The 20,862-nt window shown below is 37.5% G+C and overlaps 1 long non-coding RNA gene across 3 annotated transcripts in view; it reads right to left on the reverse strand.

The window, feature by feature from the left end:
• The window catches only part of LOC137342073 (uncharacterized), a 69,415-nt gene extending 48,702 nt beyond the window's left edge, over positions 1 to 20,713 (reverse strand). The window contains exons 1-2 of one of the 3 annotated variants that reach the window (XR_010967199.1): positions 20,269 to 20,713; positions 17,744 to 17,852 (exon numbers count right to left, since the gene is read on the reverse strand). This is a non-coding gene — a long non-coding RNA (uncharacterized lncRNA). Of the gene's footprint in view, positions 1 to 17,743; positions 17,853 to 19,360; positions 19,452 to 20,060 lie in introns of those variants that run through there. The other 2 variants (XR_010967197.1, XR_010967198.1) reach the window with 2 other exon arrangements.
• Between the last annotated feature and the right edge of the window lie 149 nt (positions 20,714 to 20,862).

Genomic DNA, 20,862 nt, shown 5'->3' on the forward strand with positions numbered 1-20,862 from the left:
GTAGAAACACGCCACTGATAAATCAATACATTTCTTTTGATTACCTGGCCCAAAAGTCTAGAATTTAGAAGTAGGCGGTGAGAGTGAATGGAGAACATAGTACAGTAGTAACAACAGTGTCTTTGAGGGGAGGAAGGTTTGAAACGGTTACAGTCTATTTTCCTGCAATCTAGCAATTGGCAAACTACATAGGAGTGCTAATACATAGACAAAACATTCCATTTTATTAAATTGAGCTTGTCATGTTTATGGGCTCGGTAGTTTTATTTTTTATATATAGAATGTATGAAACAATATTGCAATTTGAGTTTCGGATTTATGGGTGTGTTAATGAACAATGATAATGTGAAACTGGTTGCAGACCAAAGCAATTCAAAGTCACATAGCCTAATAATTAATCATTTATGATGAGGAATGATAAGTGGCATTTGTCAGCATCTGTAATGTAGAGACACAACCATCCCGAAATGTCGTATTTTGCGTGCAGTTGTGTCAAATCTATATGATAAACTAGGCATATTTTTTGCAAATAAATCTATTCAACATAACCTGCAACACAAAAGTGCAGATGCGGAACTTTTAATTGCGTTTTGTGCTTACGGGACCCACGTCAATGTTGGATTTTATTTCTAAAATACGCGCCATTATAATATAAGCACGTGCCATTTACTTAAGCAATGACGTTCTTACTTGTTCTCTATTCTGCCATAGAATTTATTGAAAAGAGAAATACAACTTTCGGGAAGTACATTCATTGGTTTGTCTTTCTGTCTTTTTCTTACATCGCCGCTATTTATTATAGAAAATATATTCTTCAACCATATGTAAAAAAATAAGTATGAGGTTAAACATTTCCCATTCGGGATTCGCTCCAATACACTATATAGAATTGGGTATACTACTTCTTTGTACAATGTAAATCCATCCACATAATGTCATGGTTTTGTGTGTAGTTTGATTACATAGAACATTGCACATGGTTAGTGCAGCACATACTAGTCACCTGTCGCACACGAACAAAGGACCAGTGTTGCATAATAATAACACGTTTAATTAGTTATCGTTGCAGTTTAGTAAATAAGTGGTCTGTCTTATAAGTATAAAAATTAGTAGATTTTATAAAGTGTTTAGAAATAATTTTACAATCCAAAGGATTAACATTTGATTTCCCTATTAGATATGCAATAAACGGAATTCAACTATTTACATGTAGAATATATTGTATATTTATATGCACTGAGACTACTTGTATAATTCCTGCCTCCATTTTTGAATAAACATTTGGTGAATTTTAAGTAGATTTAAGGTACACCCATTTGAGGTGTTCAATCAAACTACAGTCTAACGACACCAAAAGTATTTCTAGGTTGACAGTTTACCCCAGGATATGTAGTAAGCGGTGAGCATATCCAGAAGCAGAGAGGATGACAAACTTGCTTATAGCAGTTTCCAGGTGCACGTGCTAAAACTTGCTGTTTCCAATCCTTTATTTTGCCGTTGTGGCTTTTGTCAGCTCTAAACGTTTATAATATTCATTGTTCATTATTCATTTTAGCACGTCGTCTTTGTTTTAGATTGTATCTGAACCCCAAACCATCAAAACCTACCAGATATGCCAACTTTCAAATTCAACGATGTGAACACGAATATTAGTTACAGCCCCGTGTTCGTTTGGGCGAGCAGTTTAAGTGAATAGTGTGTTTCTCTGAGAGGTAAGGAACGACATCTGATGAAAATATTTGTAATACACTTCACTAGACATTTACCTTTTGATAACAAACCCTAAAGGGAAAAGTGAACGTTTGACACCCTTTCTTCAGGCAAGACAATGAACTTCTTCCAACCTTGCACAAGAGAGTAAACTTCTAACCCTCGCCCCTCCCCCTGCAAAAGTCAACTTCTGACAACAGTGTTACCCCGAAAAAATGAACGTTTGAGCCCTATAGCTGAAATGTTTTACTTTTCGCATTCAGTAATCTATTATTGCTTGCTTTCAAGGGAAACTATTGTTACAGGTTTGCTCCAGATCATAGGTCTATATCCTCCATGTGTAAATTTAAATCACCTTTTATCAAGTCTGTAAACTTTACGGTTTAGATCTCTGAGGAGATCATTTCCTCTGGTCGCTGTGTGTACCCACAGAGGAAACTTTTCGGGAAAATTTCCTCTGTTCGGTATTTCGAGCGAAGTCATAATAGAACGCAGTTATAATTTCGCTAGAAATTACAAACAAAAAAAATTCTCGATCAATATATTTAGCGTAACGACCAGAGGAATCCTTTACCCTTAACAATGCTTAACCTTTCGTACCATGGTGAGCAAAGCACTACCTCGTGCTAATATTTTCGTTGCATTTTCCTGGTAAGATTTCCGCATTAATTTCTAAAACCGACAGCAATGAATCATTACTCAGAGAGGTGACAAGGTAACTGATGTGTTTAGACATCCTTACATCGTTTATTTGTGTTCACGATGGGATAATGCTTCTCTCACCAGATCTGTATGAAAATAAATGCGCAATATTTGGTTCAATTGTACAACAAACTCTAACGCCAGGAACTCGATTTTATTCTCACAGAAGGAATGGTTTGGGCGTGTTATTGTTTTAAGGACGGTTCGTGGGTTTGTAATTATTGAAATCTGAAACTTCTGTTTAGTTGCTTGGAGAAGTTTGCAAGTGTACAAAGATCCAAATAGTAACTACCATCCAAGGAGATGCTTGCTGCTCGCCTTGCGGCTGGTTAAATCACAGAGGTGCCATCGGGTTTACTGCCAGCACATTAGAGCCGTGACTTATTACATTAGAAAGACATAGACCCATTTTTGCTATTCATGGTGATGATTCCTCACCCCGCCCCCAACCCCCCAACACAGCAATGCCGTAAAGTTCGTCTGGTGGCTGTAATCAACTCGAATTTTGCCCAGTTTGCGGGGCAGACAGCGTTATGTTTCACAGAAATACGCATCAGTCATATTGCTAAAGCATGACGGACACAGGGGGACACAGTGTGGCAGTGAAGAACGTGGGAGGAGGGATGGAAAGTATTGCATGACTAGGAAACTCCAACAGTTGCTGTTGTCGGCCACAACTCATTCGATATGAGAATGTGTGACCTCTGTTTCACATCCCTGCCGTGGATGATCAAAAGAGACTGATGTGACCCCGAGTCCACGTTCTCCCTTACTGTCCCAATTCACCCTTACTCAGATGAACTAAAGGCTACTTGAGTCAGTAGCGGGGCTAACATGAACAGACCGATGCACTTGGCGCACTGCATCCAACTTTCTGGGATCCTGTTTTTGGTCTGCCTATGTCCTATTTAAACATTAAAAAACGATAAATGTACTAGCGATTATAACAAGGTTGTCGATGTAAATTAGAAAAAGGCACGCGTGTCTTTGATAGTTAACAGAAAAGACATTCAAAGCAAATAACATATCAAAGACACAATCAGAAACGAATATGATGTCTAAATTTGTACAAAGGATAATGTGCAGAATTGACTTTGAAAGTATTGCACGCTAATGTACACGCCTGTTAAAAGATGCGGTCTTATTGATCAGTGAAAGGTATGCAACTTTTAACAGTTGGCTCAGTGAAAAACTAGATGGAAGCCAATTAATCAATGTAATCGTGGCATCTGATTGCATGGTTAGTCACCTCTGATATTCTATTCCCATCCGCGATGACTGGAGCATGATTAATATTAACCCTGAGGCCATTTTTATGCTGCACCGCCAGTTGTTAGAGAAACAAATCATAAAATTGTGATCTGGAGATCAATTTGCAGGAGCGGTTATAAACTTTTCATAATCGTGATCGCCAGTCTGACAATGTAACCCAACAACTGGCCAAGAAGTCCATGAATGTAACGTGACCATGCCTTGCAGTGATCACCCACGGAATGCTCGCGTGAGATGACAGCGAATGCCAAAGTCAAATCCCCAAGTGCAAAAACCATGCCAAGCACGTTTCCATCTTTCAACCGTGCTTAATGTAATAGTAATCCCTAAATCATCCGTTCTTAAGTTACAACATCGACTGCTTCTTATTGCTTTCCACAAAAAAACGTGAAGTCTTATGAAATGTATGGAACCGGTGGTGAATATACAACACTTTCATGAAATTCGGTTTGCATTTTCAGGAATGTGATTTTATATATGGGAAAAGAAAATGGATCACTCTATTTGGCTGTGTCGGCAGCATGGAATGCAATGTTGCTCTGGTTGTCTTTCCCAAGACTTGTGACACAGAAATCTATGGAGGAATCACACACATTGGACATTGGAGCCAGTTTGCTAGTTAATAATTGATTGGGTAGCACGGGCAGTTTGGAGCCAGGAATTGCTGCTTGCAACTGCTCCATGTAAACCCTTCACTACTTCTAAACTAGTCAAACCCCCATCTCCCTCTGTGTCTCCGTTTATCCCTCTTGTCTGTCTCACTGTCTGCCTCTCTCTGTCTTGGGCTGTGAGGGGGAGGGGGAGAAGGGGGAGACGACGGGAGGGTGACGAAGGTCAGCCAACTTATTTTTTTTCTGCTCAGACCATTAAATCTCTGTATGGTTCAATAATGATTTGAATGGTTAGCAAAGCTCTGAAGTGGCAGCTTGAACATCTGATTACTTAAACGAAGTTTATTAAAATATCACAGAATTACATGCAAGGAAACGTGTAGTTCTAAGTTTTTGTCTATGGAATATGATATATAAACATATGAATAAGACAGCCACCTGTCCAGGGTTCATTTTTTTCTTCTTGAAACATTTAAACGCTTGGCAATAAATAACATTTTATCTAATTTGCTACGCGTTAAGGATGAAGTATTATTTCTTTCGAGTTGAATAAAGGGGTCATGAAATCTATAACAGAATACAAATGCATCCTGTTTGAATGTGCAATATATCTGATCCGAGTCATATTTTTCATGCTTTTTCAGCAACTTGTCACTGAGAGATTCCTGGCTGCTGCTATGAATGCAAGAAATTAGGCCTAAAATTGAAAAATACTGAACTATACATGGCGAGAAAGGGGATACTGTCGTGTCCCAAGAGCCAACATGTGAATAGCAGTGCGTGTCGCTGCCAATTGTTGCTTCGAGGGGCACCAGGAACCGAAGCCAGCTGCTGCCTACACGCGAAAGCTATATATTTTATAGCAATTCAAAGCATGATGTTAGTTGTGGAATCAGCATGATGATTGTTGGTTAGTTACAATTGGGAGCTACGTTTATGGGGATGTCGCTCAGAATAAACTGACGGGCCCTTTCATGTTCCTGGGCTTCGCTTTATGTATTTCCTAAGCTCTAGTGGACCCACATACTTTGAGGCGGGGGGCGACGGAAGGGAGGGGGGTGGACTCTAAATCCTGACAATCTGAAATGAATTTAGCATCGACCTTACTCCCAGCCAGAATCCACAACAAATCAAATCTGATGATCTTCCTCTCTACTGGTCAGAAATATTTTTTGCTTTGCAGGTTACTCGCCTGCGTATTTTCAATCAGCGACATTCGCGTTCAGTAAAGCACTTTCCAATCTGCGCTCTCTTTGTTTCCTTTCAGTTCTATCATTTGATTGTATTCCCCAATGCATTTTTTTTCCTCTGTGATGGGTTTACTTCCTTTTATAATTTTCCCGGTTTAACTTGCATTCTGGTTGCCTGCTTTGCGGAATCCAATACGGAAATTATGGCTCCAGCCCTCAATGTAACTGCAATTGTTTTTACACTGATTGTGGATTCAGTGTTGTCATCGGCATAGTTTACATGAAATGTGACCGTCTGCCGTGGACTCTTCCAGGACGGTGCCCAGTATGCAGATTTAGCATGTTGCTTTATGTGGCATGTGCAGAATAATTATCATTGTATTATGACTGCTAACTGCTTTCAAAGTGGAAGGCTTAAAACTTTGAAAGATAAAGGAAACATCAACTATTTATAAAAATATGAAATTTGAGTTTTCACGCTGTCTTTTCTCCAGTTATTGATAGATTTTTAAACCATTTTGTTGAAAATGTTTGTCTTTTTTGCAGTAAAAACAGTGCAACAGACGTGTACAGATTTAATATTACCAAATTTTTGAAAATGTTTACTCCCCACTAAATATAAAACTTCAAAGCTTCGCTACAACAATGTCCACTCGCAGTAACTTGTAGGATTTATTCATCTGTTGTGCTCTTTACACATCTGAGTTATTTATGAACAAAAAAACAATATGCGCTCCTAAGCTTTGATTTTTATATAAGGTACTGAAATCATTGTGCTAGTTAATAAGTTTTTGATTAAATGGCTGGACTTTAATTTGTTCTGTCTTTGGAATTGCCTTATCATGTTCCAAACGGCGGAGACTCGTGTCCTTACTGATCCTTCCCACATATTTCCCAAAACAAAAGTCACTTTATCTCGTGAACAGTGTGAAGCATGCTGAGCTTCTCTTATCTTTACAGTAAGTGTCTCTCCTCAGTTCCCCGCGGGGTGAGGGGGGGTGGGGGGAGGTGGAGGAAACAGCAGTTAAAGAGAAGTGCCTTTTAAAAAATATACGCAGCTGTTTTTTTTGAAGTAACAAAGTTTCCGAAATTTTGAAATTACATAGAGTCAAATAACGCAACCATTATGAGGAATCAGACAACATCTTTTTTTACTTAAACACCCTGTACCACACCCACCCCACCCCCTCAAAATATTTGGAGGAAGATACATTGAATATTTGGAAAGAGCGAAAGTATGTCGTCTCCTAATGTTATTTAGGGGATTAAACAACTGACCAAAAATACAGCATTTGATCTTAAATAAAATACAGCAATTGCCTTTAAACTTCTTCCCATTTGTTTGCTCTTTCTAATGTTGTATCCAGCTACCTGGGAGACTTTACACAGAATGTACAGCACGGAAACAGGCCAGAGTTTGTGCTCCAGACGAGCCTCCTCCCTCCCTACTTCATCTAACCCGATCAGCATATCCTTATATACTTTGCTAATAAGCATGATGTCAGTTAATGCATTGGAAATTTATTTTATTTCAGACTAATAAGCCTTATGGAGATTATGATTTGGAACAGAGAAGTCTAAAATGGGTATATTCCCTTGGAACCCAGTATTGCATTTGCTACAAGGACCAACAAGAAAACGTGGGGACTATTTTCCTGATAGGAACAATATTATTTGGCCAAATTATTTAGTGCACAAGCAATCAATCGTTTTTTGATTTCTAAGCAAATTCTAAACACAGGTTACTTCAAAATTGGTGGAATATTTATTCATGCAATTCAGAGCTCTGTCAGCCCTTACAGATTTAGACTGTTAAAATCGACACAGTGTTTAAAACAACTTTTATGTATAAACGTATATATGCTTATATATAATATATATTTCAAGATTTTACTTCACAGGCAAGATAGATAGTTGAAGAATTATGATCTAGACACAGGTGTTATCTACGTAGTATAAAACCTGCAGGTAAATATGCGTTGAGGAAATGTGTGTGTATATATAGATATATGACACATATTTCTAATTGCTCCTGGAAAAATAGTGGAATATGCAAAATACTGGACAAACAAAATGTTACCAAAAAGATTCAAACAGCTGGACAGTTGCATCATTCGTGCTATTAAGGAACAAAGTAGGAGATTAGTAACGGACTGCATATTTTTAGAGATTGCCACGAATGTGATCATTTGACATTTTCCTCTGTATTATAGATCTTGATTGCGAGAGTGGTGTAATTAAATCCATTATTGCTATAGGAAGAGAGTTTATCCGGACCGCAGCAACAGCGGTTCCTGTTCAAGCTGCTTTAACTGCTGTTTGTTTTTCTTTACGATTTCAAAAACTGGAAATAGCAAAAAAAGATAGAAACTAATGTTTAGCAGTCAAAATGGTGCTGAAGTGTAAACAACAATAAATTATTGTTGCAGCTGAACAGTAAGTCTTAAACTTTACATTTCTTTGCAAACCAAAGCTGCATCTTTGCAAGGCTATCTGAACTTCTTTGGATTAATCAGAAACGCTGGGCAGTCATGTTGTTAATTACTTTTAATTTCTATAATTATTTACATTTTTAACATCTCGCCTATCGTTGCACAAGATTGAAAGCTGTGAATTCTTGGCTGCCTCTGTGGAGATTTCAAATCTCTGCATTTTGATGTACCTGTAAAGTTACGTGCCTATTGAGTAACAAACTAATGGGAGAATACCCGTTCTTCCGTGTACATTGTACCAAATAAGAAGGACCCATGCTTGACATTGCAAATTCCTTTATTATTTATTTCAGATGTACAGTGTTGCTGAGATTAAAAATATATTTTACAGTCATGGTAAGATTGATAATTATTGCATCAATATGTAATATATTGCTGGAAATGTTGTTTACTGCTCTGTTACAAAAGTCAATATATTTCAAGCAAATGCCAAATAACAATCACTGAATGTGAATTGTAGTTTTATTCTATTAAGGATTCAGAAATTGGAAATAAAAAAGTCGAATTTTCTGGTCAAAATAGCAGTGAGTTGTAAATAACAACAAATCCTTCCTCTTGTGGCTGAACAATAAGTTTTACCGCACTGTTTCGTGGATCTGTTAGAAATTGTGAGTATAAATGACAAAATTATATCTGCCTAGTTACTTTGTTTACATCGATAATCTCTCATACACACAAACACAGTCTCTCACACACACACATTCACACATACACACGCACAGTTCTCAGACTAGATCTAATTTACAAATGCCACCACTGATATTATATAAACTTGCTGCATGCGTTTCTCTTTTCACGACTGTTGGATTATACTTTTTAATTATACGTTTTCGTCAAGTTGAATTCATCATCGCCAAACGCTTTAGTGGCCTACGTTTTATAAATGAATGAACAATTTGACACTAAATACATTCACAAACCGAATTAATCTTCATGCTCAACGTAAACCATGCTTCTGTTTTTACTGAGCTATCCACCTTACCTTGAAAGTTGAGTGAAAGTTTATTAATGAATCAACAGGTACATACATTTATTTTGTCACTAACATTAAAAAAAACTGAAGCAACATTTCTAAAAATTGTATTGGTGCAAACTGTAACACAGCAAAGCTCCAAACAAACTAACTTGTTGCACTCTGTTAGTGGGATTATTAAAGGGTTAGTTTGATATAAATGTGGAAGATTTAAGGAAAATTTTTTAAATGAGATTCGAGAAAACTGAAAGCACTTGAAGCATTTCTGAAATGAATGGTTCAAATCTTGACGATGTAAAATAAATGCTATAGCATTCATTAATAAATGAAAATTGTCGATGACTTCAACAATTAATCATTTTGGGCCATAATTCTGGAAAAGCAAATTGGAGAAGAATTTGAGTCAATTTGTAAATATTTGAAGAAAATGTTTCAAAAAGTGCAAAGTAGTCCGGTAAATATAGAGCGCTTTATGGGATTAAAGCTGCGACCCTGGCTGGGCGAAAGACAAGTAATGAATGTCTAGTGAAGGCCCGTGCAGAGATGTCAGATGGTGTTTTCCTGAAATCTTTAAATGACGGTGACAGTAGGGCATTAGTTTCTCTAGCCCCTCATGCGGTTACTGATCCAGAACGGTTTGGTCTAGCCTAATGGAATCATTAGGCTACCTGTGTGTGAATACGGTGGCTGAGTGACCTGGCTCCACTTTGACCAATATGATGAATGTTTTCAACAGCCCTATAGGATGGCAACAGCCCTTGTGAAATGGGAATGTGTTCGCCGTCCACAACAGATGCGACGAGTTGGAAAAGAGGGATTTGCTGTTGAACGGGATTCCTTTGGCGTCTGGTTAATATCTGTCACTGAACTGTCCGTTGGGTGGGACCTTTGGGTGATTGTGTAAGGGTTATTTGTTTGGGGTAGCTTTAACATAGATCACTATTGATGCTGTCAGGGCAAACTCCCTTTTAATGGCAATAATAGTTTAGCTGCACCCCTTTAGCAATCAAGATCTATAACAAAAAACACAGCAATTATGATACGTATTTAAAAATAAATATTTGTCTTTCCTTCGCTGGTGATAAAACGATACGTATGTTATTGGGTTGTTTTGATCGTCTCGTCGATTTAAAGCTACAAAGTAGGGCTGATGAGTCCCAGACAGACTGGCACCAGTGGTCATCTCTGTAGGCAATAGGTCTGTCAGTTTAAGCTATAGGACAGGTGTAAATCTCGCTGACATTCCACATTTCCACCCTGTGTCCTTACCTGAAGCTAAATTCATTTATTACTTCGAGCAAATCAACTATCTTTTTTTTTAACACGCTGATCACATGTAACACCCCGCTTCGTGATAATGAAGTTATTGCCAGTATGTTAAAGGTAAAATTGCCGAATGTTGCAATTATATTGCTCGCAACGCCGTTTGCGCAACAAATCACTATCGGTTAGCCTGGAGTGATAAATTATTTGACTAAAAAAGCTATTATATTCCCACCTCAGAGTTTAAAATAAAAACTTGGCTGTGTTTTTAGGTGCTCTTTATTGGCATTGAATGGGTCACACCGACAAGCAGAACACAATGGGAGAAATCACCATTTCTGGACTTTCAAGCATTGGCATTTCGTACTGAAGGAGTTAACTCTCTAAATGTTAGGAATTAATACACCCTTTAAGGGCTTTCATCCAACATGTCAACGACGTTCCTCTTTTTTTGCAGTACAATATTTTCCAGCAGAAATCAATTAAAGAGCCATGTCATGATCATTCAGTGTTTATATATTACATTTTATTTGGTTATTATACTTATTTAGGCTTCCATGTTATTGTTGGGTTTGAACCCAACAAGTGGCTCCAAAATTATTAAATTCTCAAGAGAAAAAAACTTGTTTACACTGCAGATTCTGGTATAAACTGCGAGACTTTTTAACAAAATTTCTAGCATTTAAGACTGCAACGTATGGGTACAGTTAGTTACAGAAAAGAACTGCAACAATAATATCATGCTGCGTGACTATTTTCATGCCCCATCGTCTGGGTCAAAGTTTATTTATAAGAAAGTATACCGCTAATATTTTATGCATTGATGATTCTCATTATTATAGATTCTCTGTTAGTTAACTATTGCTGTTAACTCTTCTTGTGCTTTGACTGGCTTTTAAAGCATGTTTTACATCTAAAATCCCCGTGTATTTTTGTCCTCTTTTATTTGCATTTTTCTAACTAACTTGTAAATCAAAAATGGGTGTGCAAATGCCAGCATCATATTTGGTAAGTCAACACATAAATCAGCAAGTTATTTGTTATTAGTTTAATCAGGGTCGTTTGTGTTGGTAAGGCCGGTGTGCTTTTGTGTGACCGAATTCTTTCCTTTCTCTCTCCCTTTCCCCCGCTCCTCTCCCCCCACCGACCACCCCCTCCCCACCCCACCCTCAACTGCACCGCGTTGGATGTCGAACTGGGAACTGGCCCTCTCACGTGCGTTGTTTATTTGAAACTTCCCACAACACAACCATATTTCCCCCAGCCATTGTCTGCTATAATATAGATAAAGGAACGCTGCCTCGTAGCTTCGCCAGCATTGCATTACAAACAAGAGTCTAATTACGACTCCGAGATAAACACCGCGCACATTTTTAAAGGTAGAAGTCCCTAAAAATGTAACAAGTCTACTACATAAATATAATTGAAATGTCTCTTTGAAGATCAAGACACCTCTTTAAAGTAAAAAGGTTTGTGAGAATACGAAACTTTTACTTCACTTTATCTGCAATAAAGTTTTTAATATGGTGTACTTTGCGTTGAAAGCAAACTATAACTATGAGTCCAAGCACTGTGAGTGCCAATGTTAATTATGAATTGTTCCCAAAGATGTGCTCAGACATGAGATAATGAGGGCTGTGATCGCCCAGATCCCTTTACCTTTTCCCAGGATTGAAGCTGTCGCCAGGGCACAAAACGACAGTGTAACAGTGCACCACGCTACTCACATCCAATTTGTTCTGTACAAAAGCTGATCTCTAAATCCGCACTAACAAAGCGGTACTGGGAGACAAATCATATAATGTTCAATTTTATTCATTTTCGACTAATTAACTGGAATCCCACCTTCTCTCATATAGTCTCCAATTAATTTGCAATGTATGTCAGAGGTCGTTAGACTTCCAGTGAACCTTTGTTAAGATTTTGTCTTTCCCTCTATATTGATCTTATTAAGGCATTTCTTCTTCGTGCAAAAGGCCGCGGAGTTTTTTTTTCACTGCCCTGGTCTTTAACTTGAAGCGTTGATAATAGGATTCGTGTCTGGGCTCAAAGTTTAAAGCGATGTCGTGGTTGTTTGGAGGATAGGTCAAAATACAGCGCTGAAGAGTAATTTGGCATTCGGATAATATCCGGTATCGGCAAACAATTTTCATTTGAAGAAAATCTACTTAACACGTGGATAATTTAGATATGATCGTGCAAGTATAAACTTTAACTTATGTTAGATATATCTTATAAACACAAAATGCAAATGAGTTTAATTAGCATAAATGTACTGTCGTATACACTTTGAAGCCATCTTCACCTTGAATAACGTGCAGCACTCTAATTAAAGGGGGATTGATAGCTGATCTGCTGGCACTGTATGTATGAGGAATGATAACTACAGAACTTATATGAAAAAATTTACTCTATCTCAGGCTGCATAATGAGGCTGAAAATACAGTACAAACGTAATGGATAAAAATGTAGCACTAGTTGAAATGAGAAAAGGGTAGTTTTTCTTTCCCTTTTTACCGATCAAGCTGAGGTGTAACATAATAAGATCGATTTTACGGACTATATTGACTTCAATTTCGAACCTTATGACCTTTGAATTGATTGGCGCTAACCTGGTGAAAACGCCATTAAAGAGGTCAGTCTGTAAGTTTTGCTTGTTATGCAGAAAGAATGGAACCACCAGAAAAAGCAAAGCATGCCAGGGGTAAAGAAATGGCCAACACTTTAATCGGTGGAAACAACCTAAGTCCATTAATACCCAAATTTAAGACTTTCCTTTGAAACTGTCGCCGGACAAAATTCCAAAGTTTCAAAAACATACAGGGTTTAATTAAAATGTTATAATCGAGGTGTTGAGACTGCCATCCTCTGTTTTCAAACATTTCAATTTAAACGGTTGAGAAATATAATTAATCAGTTTGATTGACGTTCATATATCATCGGTGCAACTAAATAGCCCCATGGAAATTATAGTCACACTGGCAAAGGGCGAACCTACAACAGAGAAACTGAACTTCGGATGAACTTTTTGTATTGAACGGACTCTTGCATTAAGCTGAAAAATGTAGAAGGTACTGCATGTTTGACACAAATAGTACACGCAAGACTGTGGCTAGATATGCAAGCCGATTTATACATCCTAGTGTGATTGACAGATTGGTTAAAAAAAACTAAAATTACTATAATATTCTATAGTCGAAGAAAAAAGATAACATCTCATGTTGTACGACTTTTCGCTGATTAGAAAGATTTTTGTCGGCGAAAGTAACAGCAGAGGTAAATTTGCCCATACCCTGTTAAATCTTGAATTGAAAAGCAGGGAACCCAAAGACAGCGCCATCAAGCGATAGATGCCTGATATTTCTCAGGGGAGCAATTTGGCCTACGGTGGCTAGAGAGGTACCACAGGGCGTTTTAGCCCTGTTAAAGTAAGAGAGATGTACATTTGCGACAGGAGAGTTAAAGCACAGGGTTTTTTTTCTACGCAACCTTTCCAAACCAGTTTAGTATTGTTTAGCCATTATTTTCTATAAGACAAACTATTAATAGTATTTATAATATTTATTTCAGCATAAGTATTTTAAATACATCAGTCTAGGACTTTCCGGTTGATATTTTCATTTCTTTCAACAATAAATACCAAATGCTTAAGCATTTCTCTAATGTGACGTTTGCATGTTTTTTCCTCTCTCTAGCAACAACTAGCACTATACCGGTCATGTAAATTCGACTAGAGATGCTTTTCAGTAATATATCGAGACTTGATACATTGAAGAAGAATGCTGTTAAACATGTCACACATCCAAACGACCTATATTTACACCTGCGGAGTGATGATGGACCTAAGTACATTGTAATTAACTGAATTGTAAATCTTTTCCGTATGTTTTAAACACACGAGAATCATCTGTCTTTAATAAATTCTAACAACACGCCTGCTGCAAACAATGTGGCAGGCACCAATCTGCTTGTTTCACACAATTTGCGCAAAGCAATAATTACAAAAAAAGGTACTGATGGTTGGTGGCTTCAAGAGAAGTAAAGTGAGAGTTTTCGTATATTCTAAATCGGTTTTGTGATGGAAACCGGTTTGTGAACATTTAAAGTGACAAAAGGGCCTCTTTAAATATGACCATTACATAAGGTTGTTTCTTACAACGTTATCTGCCTTTGATAGCAGTTGAAGTACTTGTAACTGCATCCCTCTAAACGCATTTTACATTACCATTAAAATGAAACGACATCAGTCCAGGTGGTTCTGTAGGCTACTATTAGAGTTACTAACGTTTTTAAATCACGTTAATATGTTCAGCACGCGAGCTAATTTGTTCTGGGTATCAGTAGTTAATGGTCACTATGTTACCATCACCTGTTTATGTGAAGCGCCTGATTGCTTATTGCTGTGTAAACGTTCGGTTGTTCCTTATCTAGAGCTTCATTTCTATTATTCTTGTTCATTTACTTCAATGTTTTCAACAGCACATGAATTACCACCTTATTTATGATCTGCCTTTCATATTATTCTGGGCTACATTGCATGGTAGACTCCAAACCATGTTAAGAGTATATTTCACTTCAATTTGTGGTAACTGACAAACAGCATATCAGTCAGCAACGGACAATATTATGACGCACTGCACTCGTGCTCAGTGCAAGATCTGCAACATGTTTTGAACGTCAGTACCTATTAAATGAACAAAGACGCGTTGTGTCCAAAGTTAAAGAATCAGATATGAATTTTACTATTTGGCCTCTGGGTGTTTACTGATTTTTGAAATGGGCTTTAATCCTTAATATCAATTTCTGGTCACATTGACAAAGTGGTGAAGTTTGCGCTATGAAGCCTTCTACTGCTTGGTAAAATAGTCCAAAACAAAGCGAAGTGTCTATCAGATTCACATAAAAATTACATCAGTCGTCTAAACATTTATCCCCCGTGCACACCCTAGCATTACCTCCGGCCACAACTGATTAAAACAAAACATTGAATACTACGATTTTAATAACGAATCTCTCTCCTCAAGATTTTTTAAATTTTTACCCGATCAGGCCAAAGATAAATTACCAAGCATTTAGTTCCAAAGTAAACGTACTTTAACCCGAAATGTTATGAATTTCAAATTTTACGCAACAGAAAACAGCTACATTTCATATTTTAGGAGAATTAGGAAATGTTATGTTATTTCTCATATTAAAAAATATATATTTCTCTATATATTCTCATAGAGTACAAATATCACTACCTATTACTTAATGGCACTATAATCTGTAGGTATCAAAATTCACGCTTAAATACTCGGTTTAAAAAAAATAGGAATTAACAACACATTCACATTGATGATACACCAGGGGAATTTACTTATCCATTCAAATTCTCATAGGAGAAACACTAAATGGTGGGCAATATTTATCAAACAAATAAACAAATTGCAATCAGCAATAAGACTCAAATATTCGGTCCTATTTTTTCTTTAAATGATTATATCTCAGATGATAGTAAGTACATTATTTTTCTATTACAGTTTAATAAACTGTTCTGAATCAATTTATTGAATAAACATTTCTTTTCCTCTTGAAATCAACCATTTAATACGTGCTGCTTTTTCTAACCGTTGATTTATTTATAAACACAAACATTACCATTAATTGATGGCATGTATAGTATTGGGCAGGAATATGGCCGACTGTTTTAAAGAAACCGACCTTAAGTTATATAGTTTGTTGGTTTTACTGCTGCCCATTGATTAACCAGAGGGTAGTGCCACTATCAACTACACCAATGGTCATTATAGCAATCCATTGCCTTGTGATGTCACAGCAATTTTACCCACTAATGTGCTTGGACATGAGCAAGTATGAAAAGGACCTACACATATGTCAACAGTAAAAATAATTAGACAGATGGATAGATAGATAGATAAACGTTCAATATTGCTATACCATCCAATCAAATAAGATTGCAAAGCTGCCTTACAAACATCTACATGAAATCAGAGTAAATTTATAACTTGAACTCTGTTGCCATATCTATGCATTTCTTAAATAAACGTCGCTTTATTACAGCTTATACACATGAAATGTTTGCTAAAAAGAACACGAGTGGTAACATGCTTTTACTACAGACGTGCAGCTTGGTTCTCAATATTGAACAATACCATCAGTGGAGTGCATGCATTTTGAAATTACAGACACATAACCAACTGCGCTTTAAGTTTTTCAGTGCATAGAAATGCCGGGGAGCGTCTAAATATCACCGTTCAACTCGAGGTTGACAAAGGTTTTCAAGTTACGTGACATTGGGACTGTATGTTACAAAGAGAATAAGAGTGGACTTAATTCCTTGAAGATTAAAAATACCATGGAAGGCGAGGCAATGGTTAATCCATTCATAAAACATGCGTCCTACTTGTATAATAGAATTATACCACAAATTTAAGCTATGTACAAGATGACTCATTAATGCCTCAACAAACCTTCCTTAAACTATTCTTTCTTGTATACTTATAGGGAAATCGATCATGTATCTCACGGTAGGTGCGTTGTTACTAATTCCCCTCCAATTACATCATAGAAAATGGGACTGATTTAGAATGTTTGTTTATCATCAACGCCATCATCATTAAATATCATAATCGTGACTTTCCGGTATCCCAAGAGGAGATATAAGTGCTTGAGCTTTCTATATCTATACACGCGAAATGAAACAGATTGTAGTTTTAATAAAGGGCAATTCAGACGTTGTACACAGTTGGGGGTGTTTTGGTTTTGCTCAGAGTACATTGCTTATTAACATTTCCAGACATGCGTTAGTCACGAGGAGATTAATATTTCGCCATTCGCAATGTATAATTGCTGCAGCTTTGGAGAGAAGCTGCAGAAAACTATTGCAGATGTCAGCGATGGTGAACGTCAGGAAAAAGCTAACCTTTAAAGAGCTCGGCAGAACTATGGTCGTATGGCAGTAAAATGGAATTGAAAGGCATTCAGATCAGAGAACAAAACTGTAATTGCGTTTCGTAAACCATTATGTTCGCTTTTTACTTATGTAAGATGAATAAGTCAATTAGTTTAAGACGCACACATATTATTGGTTAGAAATCTGTAGAAAACATCAGTTACTCCTATCATATTCATTATGCCCTTCTGTTAAAGATGCCTCTAAACACCCCGTCGAAAAAGATATCTATTGATTGCCTAAAGCTTGTATCACATCTGCTTAAAATTTGCTTAGTAAAAAATCACCAATAATTGCTGTCAGTTCTAAAAAAAACAAATGTCTACAAGGCCACTTGTACTTTGAGCTCGCGTCAGTGCAAAAGAGCACTAATAACCCAGCAACATGTAGATCATGAAAGGTTTCTTTAATTTTCACTCTCATATCAGAGTGTACATTTTCGAAATAACGTTATGATTTCACTATATATATGTTCCTGTCACTTACCTCCAAAAAAACAATCTGGGAACTTCAGCCCAAGCTGACTGATGCGACTATAAAACACAATTGGATGGTAAAATGAGATAAAAAGTCACCTTGCAGTTTAATGTGGTAGGGCTTGTCATGTTCGATCTGCAAGAAACGCATCACCAATAATGTTGCCGGCAGTTCTTAATGTATCAGCCCATTCTTTGCACAGCGTTTCTGTAGCAAAAACATACAAAGAAAGTATTGATACAGCAGTTAGCTACCTAAAATAAGTTAGCCTCGGAAACTCCAATTAGTTTAATTTCCACAAGAAAAAATATTGTTGACTGACATCTCTCGCAAAGTCCAAATCATTATTTGGTTAAAAATGTAATTAGGGCTGTTAGTCTTAGATAAAAGGAAGTTGGTCATTATCCGAAGGCTACTTAGCTATTTTGACAGAAACATGTTCCTAAATGTAAATTGACAAACGGATGATCACATTTAACGTGCGGCGGTTTGTGAACAGCCTAAACCGGCTGGCGCCAAAGTCGGTCTATAGCCTAAAAATAATGCAATCTGGAAGGAGACAACTTTTGACGATCGGCACAAAATTCGTCCAATGGCACTAAAATGGTTGATCAATAATTCAAATGGCTGTCACAGAACAGCGCTGACACCACAAGCATAGTTTACCTGTGTTTTTTAAAATGATGAGTCTGAGCAGGATACTACTTGCAGAAGTTAAAAATTAAGTTCATGAACTTTATATTTACTGTGCTGGATACGACGAGGAAGCCATTACGGTATATTTAGTTGTAGGAAAAGGCCATTTTTTAATCAATTAAATGTTTAAAAGGGACTGCAGGAAAGATGTGGCCATAGGCACAATGAATTGAGCCACTTTGATAAGGGGGAGGGAAAATTGTAGTAAATGACAACCGATAGTGAAAAGGGCAGCGAGTACATGAAAAAGACAAGTTGAATGGACTGAAGACAGAAAGTGAGATAGGAATGGGAGTGGGGAATAATAAAGATGTTCAAAGATGAAGGCCAAATCGAGTTGCAAGCAAACTGCTAGTTGCTCTCCGTGCACTGCAACTTTCTCATAAAGCAAAATACGATTTGAATGTGCCTTTACTTGGCAGCAGAACATAAACTATGTGCGTTTAAAAATATAGTTCTTTCAAAGGATAAACCGAGAGAATATCCTCAATAAATTAGTACTGACAGTTGTCACAATGTAGTATAAACATGTGTGTTGATTATATTGTTTTGCTGCCTTGTACCACGATTTCTGATACTTCAAGAGTATATGGCGCGGACATACATATTGATTAGATCTATCTATGAGACAGATAGATTATCAGTTTAATATGAACTTTGCAATAAATACTCATAAAGCCTGAGCTGAGTTATTTTACGCGTGTGAATCCATTCATATTTTAATATTTGGATTATCCGTACACTACAGAGAATTCTATCACACAAGATTAAACCTAGAGGATTCTTAATTGCGACTGGTCGTCGTCAGAATAAAGTCGGCATCACAGTGTAAACTTAGACTGCATTTAGGTAACACGTTCGGTTAAATTGGAAATAGCTCGCGAATGGACTGAAAGTTTAGGAAGGAATAAGCATGTAATCGGCACTAGCTGGACCTCACACATACTAAGAGAATATTTACACGAAACTTGCCAATGTAAACGTGCCCGCCTCTTTCAGATAAACAGTAATCAACAAACCTCTGTATCATTTCGGGCTATAGCTCTGTCTGCTTATAGCTAATGAAGTGAGGTGTCTGGTTGCACAAGCACTACAGAGCGACTCGGTGCTGGCGTAAATGCTTTCAAAGCCATTTTAATTTTCACATCAGTGCACTTACTAGGTTTTAAAGCTCTGACGGCTAACAAGTAGCTTGCGGTATTGGCGAATGTTTAACTAAGATGGCTAGCCATCAATTCCCTTTTGTTTGCTTGCAAATTAATCATCCTATACGTAGTTGGCGCCAGTGTAGATTTATCACACACAGGAGGGTGAATGAGTCGGGCGAGGAGAGACAAAGAGAGTTCGCACCTTCCTGCTTTTGATCCTAGATTAGTGCACCCTCCCTTCATAATACGAGTCTCTAGGGTGCTTAGCCTGGGAGGTCAGTGATAATTGGCGGAAGTTAGTGCAACATTTAAAAACGTTACATTATAACGCACAATTCGTAAATATTTATTGCTCGAACGTAGTCATTTTCAACACAATACTATAGTATATGATTATTATTTTATGAGGATTATATCCGAACACAACCCCGTCATTTTTTTTGGAAGAAAACTGATATAAGGTATGTTTAAAACGATGGTTATTATTTAAAGAAAGCACAGATTTGAGTGGAATCTCCCTTTGTCTAGATGTCAAACAAAAATGTACACATATAGATTCAAGGAAACTCGCCTTGAAGTGAATCTGACGGCTTCCAAATCTCCACAGGTCAGAAAAGCGCCGTGCTTTTGGCATCCGCGGCTTAAGAAGGGAGCCAGGGGCTCAAAACACGAGAGAGGAAAAAAAAACCCCGGGAGCAAATGAAACGTCGTTAGATCGCAAGCTACAACCGCGGAGATTGGTGGTGATCAGAGCGACTTTCTCATCAGGATATACTCACAGATCAGGGAGGCGATATTTTGGTTTAAAAAAAAGCGAAAAGTGATACGAGACGCTAGTTACAACTCGACGTCAGCAGCCTGGCGCCAAGCGCCCTTAAACATGTGCGTCAAAAATGCAATGTTACAAGAGCTAATCACTTTAGATGTTCCGCTCCTATCTCCGTGCATTTAGCCGATGTGATTGCTTTTCAGTTGCAACTTTTTTTTTCCAGCGGCTTTCAGAGGGGAAGAGAGAAAGAAATTGTCTCCTTATACTTGAAGCTGCTGCAGCCGATTAGGCGCCATGTCCTGATAATTAAATCACCTCGTTAAATGAGGCTCTCTTTTTTTTTGTTGTTGTTGAAAGCATCGCCAAGAAACAAATAAAATTAAGACACTGGACATCTCACGGCTTTGCCTTTTTTTTTACAAATTAAAATGCAGCGGTCGCTATGTACTGCAGGCCCAGGGAAAGGACAAGACAAGCGAACAAACACACACACACACACAAATCACCATGAATAAAAATAAATGCTAATCGCCGAGTCTGGCACTTTAAGGCGGCGGCGGATTAGTGTGAAGGGAGGAGTGATGTTGCGGAGATTGCATATAAC

The sequence above is a fragment of the Heptranchias perlo genome, chromosome 25, assembly GCF_035084215.1.
Source record: "Heptranchias perlo isolate sHepPer1 chromosome 25, sHepPer1.hap1, whole genome shotgun sequence".
NCBI classification, from domain to species: domain Eukaryota; kingdom Metazoa; phylum Chordata; class Chondrichthyes; order Hexanchiformes; family Hexanchidae; genus Heptranchias; species Heptranchias perlo.